An 11,244-nucleotide genomic window follows, 5' to 3' on the forward strand; every position below is an offset into this window, starting at 1 on the left:
GTCTAATTTTCCTATTTCCCCAAGGATCCTCTGTTAGCTTGTGGGATAACCAGTGCAGCCACTATCGAATGGGAGTTCTGAAGCTGATGAGGATCACATATGGGGTACAATGAGGTGTATTGTGGAGGAAGCTATTCTTGTCCGGGAGGCAAGAAAGAGCTTCCCCTATGAAATAATAGGTAAGAAGAAACCTGAATGATGAGTAGGAGTTACTGTTCAAAGTGAGGGAACATGATGTGTGACGTTCCCAGGCAGAGGAACTGAGAGAAAACCAATTTGGGTAGACTGTGTGGAATGAGGGATGGGGGGAGAGAGGAGAGGACAGTTTGGGAGGTAAGCAGACTTTGAAGGGGCTCAGAAGGCATTCTAAGGGTTTTGGACTTCATTCTGTAGTAATGGAAAATGAAGAAAAATAAGGATCAGATTTACATTTTGAAAAGATTCACCCAGCTTCATAACTGATGCAGCCAGTGATCATGGATGGATGCTCAACCATTGGATGGAAGGTCGAGGGGACAGGATAGTAGCATGGTGCTGGGGATCACCTGACAAATCACTTTCAAATTGGAAAGGGAAACATGTACAGTTACAATGAAGAGAGCCTAGAGCTGTCAGTCAACACCTTAACCAAGTGCTAAAATTTAGCATCTCAAAGTGAGGAAATAAGCCAACACATTCAGAATGTGGGACATTCTACAATGTAACTATCTTGAACTTAACAAAAATTCAGTGTCATAGAAAAATGGAGACAATTCTAAAATAAGAATTAAAAGAGATATAACAATGTAATGCAATGAGTTAATCCAGGTAGAGGAAGCAACCACAAAAGACATTCATTGGGCAACTGGGGAAGTGGAAATATGGACTGGCTATTATAGGATATCATGGAATTATTTTTAATTTTATTAGACATGGTATTGTAGTTATACAAGACATTCTCCATATTCTTAAGGTGTGTACCCTGAAGTCATAGGGGTAAATTCTCATGTTATTTATAACTTACTTTTGAATAGTATAGATAAAATTTGAATAGTTTTATATTCATAAAAGTATTATATCAAAAGACTGAAATAAAGAAATGCAGTACAATGTTAACAACTGTGGAATGTACGTTGTTCATCGTAAAATTTCTTTGAAGGTTTCTATGATTAAGACTTGGTAATAGAGAGGATTCAATACAAAATAAAAAGGAATAAAGAAAGCAAGAGTGAATGTGGCACAGTCAGTTAGGTTATTATAGTAGTTCAGGTAAGACCTGGAGCATACATGATAGGAGTGGTGGAAGAGAGAACTTAGCAAATTAGATCACTATTTAGGTAACAGAATGGATTAAGCAGAATAAATTAGAAGTGATTGTTTGGAGTAGTGCCTGGTGCCTACTGCCTAGTAGGCACTTAATTGTCTCAGTGCATAAAAGGATGAATGTATAACATGGGATTCAAGAAGAGGGAGATGTATGCTTTACAGATTTTTTACTTAACCAATTGGGTGCATAATAAGACCATTAATTAAAATAAAAAACAAGAGAAGGAGCATGTTTTGGGAGGAAAATGATATGACTAAGTTGAATTTGAGATTTCTTACAGATCATCAAAGTGGAGGCCTCGGGTTGGCATTTATATATAAAGCTTGGGAGCAAGTGATTTCAGAATTATTAGCCAATTAAAAATTGAAGCAGAAAAAAATATCCCAGGAAGAGTTTACAGAATAAAAGCTAAAGCAAAAATGGTCCAGGGTAAAGCCCTGAGGCACTCTAACCTTTAATGTATGGACAGAGAGGGGTGGCTAGCCAAAAATGTTGAAACTGAGTTGGAGAATAACCAAGAGAGAGTAGCAACAAGGAAGTCAATGGAAGATTATTTTAAGAGGGAAGTATTTGAACAGTATCATATATTATCATATATTATTGAAAAATCAAGCAAGATGTGATTGAAAAGTGAATATAGAGACTTAGCAGACTTAAGTTGTTGGTCTGAAAGAACAATTTTGGAAGAGTGATAAGGGGAGACATTAACCCACATTGGCTTGTGAAGTTGAGTGAGGGGAGATGATATGAAAAGAGTGTTAACTCCTTTGGGAAATTGGACTGTGAATGGAGAAACAGAAACCAGGAGTGGGAAGAAAGTTTTTTTTAAAGGTGGGAGCATTGAACACATATAAATAGAAATTGGAAAGGAAAGCTGTGAAGCAAAATTATAGTTACGGAAGAGGGAGGGAGTACCTAATAGCACAAAGTCTCTGAGAAGATTGGATATGGTGGGATCCAAAGCAGAGATAGGAAAGGTAGGTCTCATTGTCTAACCATGCTAGGTTCCAGGTTTTATTGATGAAATGAAGAGCATCAACTGAAAGATTTCCAAAGTGCTTTTAGCTCTAGCAATTTATCGTTTTGGGTGTCTGGAAGAAGAGGAGGGACTTGGAATGTGGATCCTATTAGGGTAGCAAGAGTGTATAAAGACAACAGGACACCATCAAACTTCAGGGTCGGGAGTGACTGTTCATGGGGTTGTCATCTGTAGGGAGATGAAGTGAGTGAACAGACACCTGTGAAAATCACTCTAAACTGTGAAATACTGGTGGTTGGTATCACTCCCATCGAAGCCAAAACAGGAGGAAACAGAAATCACATTTATTTTGCAGTTTTACCCATGGCTAGTCTCACAGCTGCCAAAACTTTAGAGTTACTCTGAAGATATTTTTTCAACTGGCAGCTGAGTTTAAAATAGTTTTCTTTAAGGTTGTTTTTATATGCAACTCTAATAAAAGAGCTTGACCTTCCCAAATGTTTTTTTTTGTTGTTGTTGTTGTTTTGTTTTTTTTTTTGACTCTGTGGTGACTATGCCTAATGTAAGGATATTGGAGAAGGCAGACTTGAAATAGGAAAATAGTGAAAAGAGGGACTGTGGACCAAGACGTGAAAGTGGGTCAGTGCAATGGAGAGGAGACAGGCAATGAGATAGGGACTGATAAGCACTGATGCTGGTTGTGACTCCTATAGGGGTTCAAGAGTCCATTTTTATTCATGTTAACATGAATCACAACAATAATATGACCATTTATTGAGCACTTACTTTGTGGCAGGCACTATACAAGGCTATTCATTATCTCATGTAATTCTCAAAACAATCCTGGGGGGGTACTATTATTATTCCTATTTTATTTTATTTTCATTTTGGTAATATATACCACATGCAATTTACCATTTTAAACATTTTAGGCGACATTAAGTACATTGGCATTATTGTGCAACTATCACCAACATCCATCTCCAGGACTTTTTCAACATCCTGAACGAAAACTTTGTACCCATTGAACAGTAACTCCCCCATCCCCCTCTCCCCGATTATTCCTGTTTTGAAGATGAGGCAGCTAAGGCTTCAAGAAAATAACAAGTATTTCCCGAGGGCACAGAACAGATTTGTGTCCTTAGTTTTAGAGTCTAGAATTTATGTGTCTTGAAGAGTTTAGTTTCAAGTGAATATGGATTTCCAGGCAGAATTGCCAGTCTGTGCCTTCAGTTATCCGTTGAAGTAAGAAGGATTATGCTAAGAATACAAGTCTGAGTTCTGGAATACCAAAGCCCCTTTAGAACAGTTAGCATTCTACTTTGGCCGAAGAGTTTGCTACTCTATAGTCTCTCTTACTCATGGCCAAGACCTTGGGCCTCTATGAAATCTCTCCATCCTGCCAAGGAATAAGGACTTTTGAGGATAACCAGGAAGCTTTCTTGAGTTACCTTTCAGGCTAGAATGGCCAGCTACAGAAGAATCTAGTAAAGTATATCATTTAACCCCAAACTGTGAACTCTCCCAGAAATTAGTAATTTATTGAAAAATAGCTTGACCAACCCCTTTTTTGGGGCATACTTAACTGAGAAATTTTTTTAAACACTGAGAAACAGTACTACTTTTCCTTGTGATTTTATTTGCTTCTTTTGCTGTTTATGCCTTTCTTTTTCCTGCCTCTTAACCTCTTCTGTAAAGTCAAGCTTACCCGCAAACTATACATACATCCGTTGGCAGTGCACTTTAATATGTTGCTTGGATACAGATGTTTGGAACTATAGGAGCAAAATTTATACCTGATTCTGTTACTAAGGAAACCAGGGCAACTTAGGAATTTTCCTTTGGGAATCATGGCCATAAACTGGAAAGAAATCTATTAAGACTTTTGGAAGAAGAAAGATAGGTAAGACATGGTTTAATTGTATTTCTACACTGGCAAGTTAATATTTATGAGCTTCTGTAGCCTTTTTCTGCCTGTGGTATAAATATTGCTACATGAATCTTTTTCAGTAAGTTTGATCACATTATATGTGGGGGTGGCCAGGGTATTTAAATATAAACACAAATCACACTTGTAAAACATTTCCGAAACCAGACTATAAATAAAAGCATTCGTGCTTTAAGGGACAACAGTTACAGGATTTTAATTCTATAAGCCTTTCCTTCACAATCAGAGCATGGGATTTGCAGGAGAAATTCTTTGCTTATGTCAGCCCTACTGGCAAATCATCTCCAGGAGAAACAAACAAGAAGTTAATTTGCAGAATCTATTTTGCTTCTCCAACTACAAGGAAACATTACACCTGTCTGAGATTTCCTTCCATCCAAACCCTGACTGGGTTTCTTAATATTAGTGAGGCTGGCACTGCGAGAGGTTAAGTTTAGTACAGCAAGAGAAACTCTGCCTGCCCAGGCTAGCTGATAGAGCCTTTTAACATGTATATGTAATCTTGTGCTGAAACAGAGCTCTTCATGAAAGCGAGAATGTTCTCTTCCAGACGGTGTCTTTGACAAAGCTCGGTGTTCTTGTTAGAGCTCTAGTCATCTTCTAAAAACTGCTGCAGCCCAACTGTAGGAAGTACCTTGTCTCTGAACACAGAGCCCAAACAGTGCTAAAAAGGGAAATGGAACATATGGTAATAAACTCTCTGAAGCTTGGATGCCGGGTTGTAATCAGCAACCAAGGTGAGAGAGGCATTGGCAAACATGAACTCTGCCCCTAGGGCCTCATTAACAAGGCCAACTGTGCCGCAGTGGAGGAAAACAGTATCACATACTTGAGGGAGATCACAGCCTGTCAGGGCAAATCCTAGATTTCCCTTTGGCTGGAGGGAACATTAACTGGAAGCAGAGGAAGCTTCCGCAAGAAGCTGGAAGAAAACCATGGCCCCCTTTGCCATACGTGTCTCTGCTTATTCAGAAATAATGATGATGAGCTTTTCAAAGTTTATTTCTGTCAAATGATGTATGCAGCGCACTGGAGGTAAAGGATCAGATTTGCTCTTTGGCTGCCCCTACCTCTGGCATCATGGAGGTGGGAAGTCATTCTTTGCCTCACCTTTCCCATAAGTGTAATGAGGAGGGATGTCTGGCCTGAGTATTCTCTAAGATCCTCCTATATTCTGCTAAGATCCTCCATGCAACAGACATTTTTCCTCAAGGATGAGAGCAGTAGTGGGTGATTTTATGGGCACTGCCAACCAAGACCATGTGTCTATATTTCCTTTTGACTTCAAAAGGTATCTTTATGGGCAAGTATTTCTGAGGCACACATGTATCTCTGTATACTGTGTACATTGCACCAACTTCTATTCTCTTCCTTTCTCTTCCTCTTCATCTTCTAACTTATTCTTGCTAATGATAAATTTCCAAAATTCTTGGTACTATGTGCTAAAGATACACATTAAAATGAGAAAAAAGTTTCAAGCTGGGTAATATCCCTGATCCTACCAACTGATTTAGTCCCAGTGGCCTCTGGTTACCCATTCACAATCATATTATCTATTTGTATGCAGGGTTTTTTTTTTCTTTTGCATTTTACTGTGCAGTTCATAACTGCTTCTTACCTCTTTCTACTCAAATGCACTTTATTTAGCAGCTTTCCTTTGAAAATAATAATATTATTCGGTCATCCCTTTTTTGTGCTTGTTATATTCTTTAAATACAACATCACAATTAATCATTAAAACAAGTCTTTGGTATGAGTGTTATTATCTTCATTTTATAGATGAGGAGGCAGAAGCTCCTAAAAGCTCTAAGTCACAGAGGGAGTAATAGTCTTGATTCGTAGGCAGCTCCCTGACTTCAAGATATGCGGCCATTTAATTATATCAGGCTACCTTTCAGAGTAACCATTCTCTAGGGCGTCCATAGCACTGGTGATCACATGCCTCATTCTGCCAGGAAATGGGGCTAGAAGTATATGCGTATGGGTATGTGAGGGGGAGCTGACATTCAGGCACTTACCCCAGATTTCCCTCCATCCTTTCACTGTTTCTCTTCTAGGTTGATGATCTAATATATTTAGAAATATTTGTAAATATTAAATATTTAGAAATGTTTTTAAGATATCAAGAAGACTTGATTGTAATTTACCTGGAGCAAGAGGACATCTGAAGCTCTTTCCAGAGCTATATGTTGATGCTCTAAGTGTGGCACATAGTGTAGATATTTGCAGCCATATGGTTACAGTGAAGTATGGAGTAGGGTATGAGAAAGTGGTTGAGAAGTCAAGAGAGACTTGTATTCTACCCTTATTTCCAAGGGTAACAAAATGTAAGACTTTGAACAAGTCACTAACGAATTTGCCTTCCTATTCCTCCTCTGTAAAATGATTAGTGAACTTTTTATATGGCTGCTTTAAAGGAAAATTAAAAACCTTCTAAAATCTGAGGCATAGAGAAGCTAACTAGATCTGTATAACATTTATATTTCTTAAAGTCACTTAAACCTTTGTAGCATCTCTTAACAGCCCAGATGTGTTCTAGAAGATGGGTGTATCCACACCGAATGACTTTTCTGTGGGACTGGTAATTGAATGGAGAGAAAGGGGACAGAGCCCATGGTTGAAAATACCTCCAGACCCCAACTTTGGAGCTCAAGGTCATGATGCCTTTCTATCAAATATCTTAGATCATGAACCAAGAATTTTGGAAATTTAGAGGAGAAACAGTGAAAGGATGGAGGGAAATCTGGGGTAAGTGCTTGAATTTCAGCTCCACCTCACATACACACACACATATACTTCTAGCTCCATTTCTTGGCAGAATGAGGCATGTGATTACCAGTGCTATTGATGCCCTGGAGAATGGTTGCTCTTGTTGGAGAGCATGTGTTGGGAAGTGCATCTCCTCTTGTTGAGAGAGATGCTCCCCAGGCAGAGCTGGAGAGACTACCCTACACTCTTCTAAACTGGGACATGTCCCACATAGGGCCTATTGTTGGTGCGTTGTGGATCCTTCCCTCCCAGAGCCCATGATAGTACTCTTCTTTGGAAGGGATAAAGAGGAGCCTCCTGCCACTACCTATTAAAGAGCCATGCTTCTTTCCTCCTCCATGAATAGCGTTAATCTGCTTCTCTATCCTGTCTGGATCATCTCTCTCATCTGTGGGGTCCTATACTAATAACAAAGCAAGATCTTTTATGTTAGGTCTCCCACCTTTTGGAAATGCTTGCAATGTATAGTTCTAAAAACTGCCAAACTTTATAATAAATGCCTATATATCGAAAAAATGTATGCACTCTGAAGTTGCATCTTGAGAAAACACAAATTCCTCTATTTTTCCTCTGGATATTTTTCCAAACAAACTACTTAGTCTTTTGTTCAGTCTTCTGCTCATGCTACAACAGCAGCACCTGCCCAAGTGAGATGTGGAGCAGGCAAGGTTTATTCTCACATGTACAGACTCATATAGTCAACTATCTATTAGACATCTCCATACATTTCAGATGTACCTAAAAAACCACTGGAACTTAGCATGTTTGTTGAGCTCTTGATTTTCCCTCCAGCACCAGCTATTTTCATATTCTACATATCTACATTATTGACAACTGTCTTCTTTTAGTTACTGTAGCAAAAAATCTTGTGTCATCCTTGACTCCTCTCTCTCTTTCACACCCCATGACCAATCTGTCAGCAAATTTTGTTAGCTCTACCTTCAAAAAAATATCCAGAAACTAACGACTTCTTACCATCTCCACTGCCAATCCATCATCATCTCTCACCAGGATTATTTCAAAAGCCTTATAAGCTGAATCCCTGCTTCCATTCTCTTCCACTATATATTTTTAACAGTGGCCGGAAAGGTCCTGTTAAGATAGAAGCCAGATCATGTTATCTTCTGATCAAAATCTTCCAAGGGTATCCGACATTACTTGAAATAAAACCCAAAGTCTGCATATGATCTGGCTCCTTTATAACTTCTCAGAACTCATCTCCTACCACTTTACCCCTTGTTCATCTGCTCCAGCCATGCTGGCCTCCTTGCTTTTCTTTGAACATGTCTGGTATATTCCACAGAGTCTTTGCATATGTTCTTGTGCGACCATCCACAGGCTGGCTCCCTCGTCTTCAGATCTTTATGCAAATACTTCCTTTCATTGAGACTTATTTTGGCTACTCTATTTAAATGCATCTGACCCCTATTCCCCACCTACACACATGTCATAATGAATTTTCCTCCTTCATTTTTCTGATAGCATCTGGTTTGGGTTGAATTGTGTCCCCAAACACATCTATTGAAAATCCTAACCCCCTGTGCCTGTGAATATGACCTTATTTGGAACTAGTGTCTTTGTCCATTTAATCAAGTTAAGATGAGGTCATGAGGGTAGGCTGTAAGCCGGTATGACTTATGCCTTTATGACAGGAGGAAAACATCATAGAAAGACAGAGACACACAGGGAGAATGAGAAGTGACAACAGAGGCAGGGATTGGAGCAATGCAGTTGCAAGCTAAGGAAAGCCAAGTATTGATGTTCACCACCAGAAACTAGGAAAAGGCAGGGAAGGAGTCTACTCAGAGTTCTAGAGGGAGCATGGTCTCACTAACACCTTGATTTCAGACTGCTAGCCTCCAGATTATGAGAGAATGAACTTTTGTTGTTTTAAGCCAGCTAGCTGTAGTACATTATTATGGAAGCTTTGGCAAACTAATACAGTATGTATCACACCTTCTGATATACTACATATTTTACATGTTTGTTGTATTTATCATCTGTCTCCCCAACATGGTAGAGTAAACTCCAAGGAGGACACACCATTTCTGGCTCCCTAGTCCATACTGCTCTGATCTCTACTGGGTTCCACTCGATACGACTTCTGCCTAGGATTAATTGATCCTAATGCTTCTGGATGAACCTGCAGAGAAATTTCATGAAGATATGAACTGAACTCAAAGCAAGAAGTGGAAAGTCTACCTTCTAAGGATAGTGGAAGAATAATTTGGAATTGTATAAAATTTGGAGATGACAGACTACAGTGCTGTAAAGGAAGTCTTCCATTCGGACTCCCAGATAATACTGACCATGTGCCCAGACCACATAGTATAAAGGGTTAGGTAAGTGCCTGTGTATTAGATGAAGAAAATCATGATGGATTGGTTGGACACAGAAGGATATATACCACAGAGAATTCCTGATAGCTCTGAAGATATCTTGTCAAAAATTTATGTGTTTTTAATTTTTCCTCGGTGTTGGTTTTAATAGCTTTTAATTTTTTTTCACAGCACTGAAAGTGTCTCAATAACACTATGCCTCAAAGGAAATGTATTGTCTTTGTAACACAATATTATACGCATTATTGAATTCTGAAGCTAAACATGCTAGAAGAGCAATGCAAAATGAACAAAGCATTCTCTAGAATGCTTCAAATAACACCAAAAAGATATGTTGTCCATCTATCACCCAGAAGATGCACTATACCTTATTTCTGGTCTGTAAATACAAATAGAAAATTAAGGAGAGAGAAAAATTTTTAAAAATCTGAAAAATAAAATGAGGATTCTTAGGGCAATATAATGCAAAGTTTGGGGGAACAAGACTATGGAATTAGAGCTGGGTTTGAATTCTGGTTCCAAGACTCAGTAGCTGTGGAGTTACATGATAATAATAATAATATTATGTTAGTGACGACTAGTACATGCTTAAAGTGTTGTTGTAAGTTAAAGTGGGTTGTAAATTAAATACACATGAAAAATACTTAGCTTCGTCCTAAGTGGCACCTGTTATTGCTATGTCTTCCAATGCAATTGCTATCTATAGGTGAGATTTATTTGAATCTCTTGTGAAAGAACATTGAGAGAGAGACTCAGTTCGCTACTGTAGAGCCGCTCAGAATCTCCTTTCAGGCGTGATCTGAATGTGCTTGTTGACAATAACTATTATTGGGACAAAGGAATCATGTACAGTCTTCCTGATTAACTACTGTATCACTTCCCATCATTGTCCTTTTCATCTTATTTGATATAAATTTGTAATCTAATGATACTTTCACTTAAAATCTCTCCTTTGATGGGGAGATTTTCAAAGTGCTTTTTCAGAAATTCATTAATTAGGCAAGTCTACCCATTTTTCTAGAGCCTATTACTGAGATACTTGAAGAACTTTGGGGACTAGGAAATTTCCCCTAATTTTCTAGAGAAGATGGAGAGACAGTCTCACAAATTTCAGAGTATATCATGTATAGGAGGAAAAGGGTTATTCTTGGAGTTAACCTTATTACTGTTTTCATATTAATGTTTATTTGCAAGTTCCCTTGAAAAGCTTTCACCATATGCATGAATTGACCACAGTCTATCATGACAATTAGACCCTCCTGGAAACTGTGCCTCCCTATTTTGATTATCTTCCCTTTTTTAAAAACATTTATTTATTTTTGAGAGAGAAAGAGAGAGAGGAAGACACAGAATTCAAAGCAGGTTCCAGGCTCCAAACTGTCAGTGCAGAGCCTGATGCGGGGTTCAAGCTCACAAACAGTTAGATTGTGACCTGAGCTGAAGTCTGATGCTCAACCAACTGAGCCACCCAGGCTTCCCTGATTATCTCCTCTTTAAGGCCTGGCATCACGGACTCTGATTTCCCAGCAACACCTTCACCTCTCTGATTTCATATCATGGCAAATGTCTAATTGTGGGTTCAATTTTCCCCTTAGCTAGGTGTAGCTGGTTGTTAGATAACTGTGAACTTAAAAATAGTCAGCTAGGGCCACCTGGGTTGCTTAGTCAGTTAAGCATCTGACTTTGGCTCAGGGCATGATCTCAGGGTTCATGAGTTTGAGTTCTACATTGACAGTGCAGAGCCTGCTTGGAATTCTCTCTCTCTCTCTCTCTCTCTCTCTCTCTCTCTCTCTCTCTCTCTCCCTCTCCCTGCTCCTCCCCCACTTGTATTTTCTCTCTCTTTCTCTCTCAAAAATAAATAAACTTAAAAAAAAAACAGCAAAAAACTACTAGGCTAAAGGAA

General features: G+C 38.8%; 1 long non-coding RNA gene across 1 annotated transcript; it reads left to right on the forward strand.

The window, feature by feature from the left end:
• The first annotated feature begins 3,344 nt into the window (after positions 1–3,344).
• LOC122494220 lies at positions 3,345–9,998 on the forward strand. The gene is made up of 2 exons (XR_006300130.1): positions 3,345–4,188; positions 9,023–9,998. It is a non-coding gene; the product is annotated as an uncharacterized LOC122494220 (long non-coding RNA).
• The last annotated feature ends 1,246 nt before the right edge of the window (positions 9,999–11,244 follow it).

This window comes from Prionailurus bengalensis, chromosome A1 (assembly GCF_016509475.1).
Source record: "Prionailurus bengalensis isolate Pbe53 chromosome A1, Fcat_Pben_1.1_paternal_pri, whole genome shotgun sequence".
Lineage (NCBI taxonomy): Eukaryota > Metazoa > Chordata > Mammalia > Carnivora > Felidae > Prionailurus > Prionailurus bengalensis.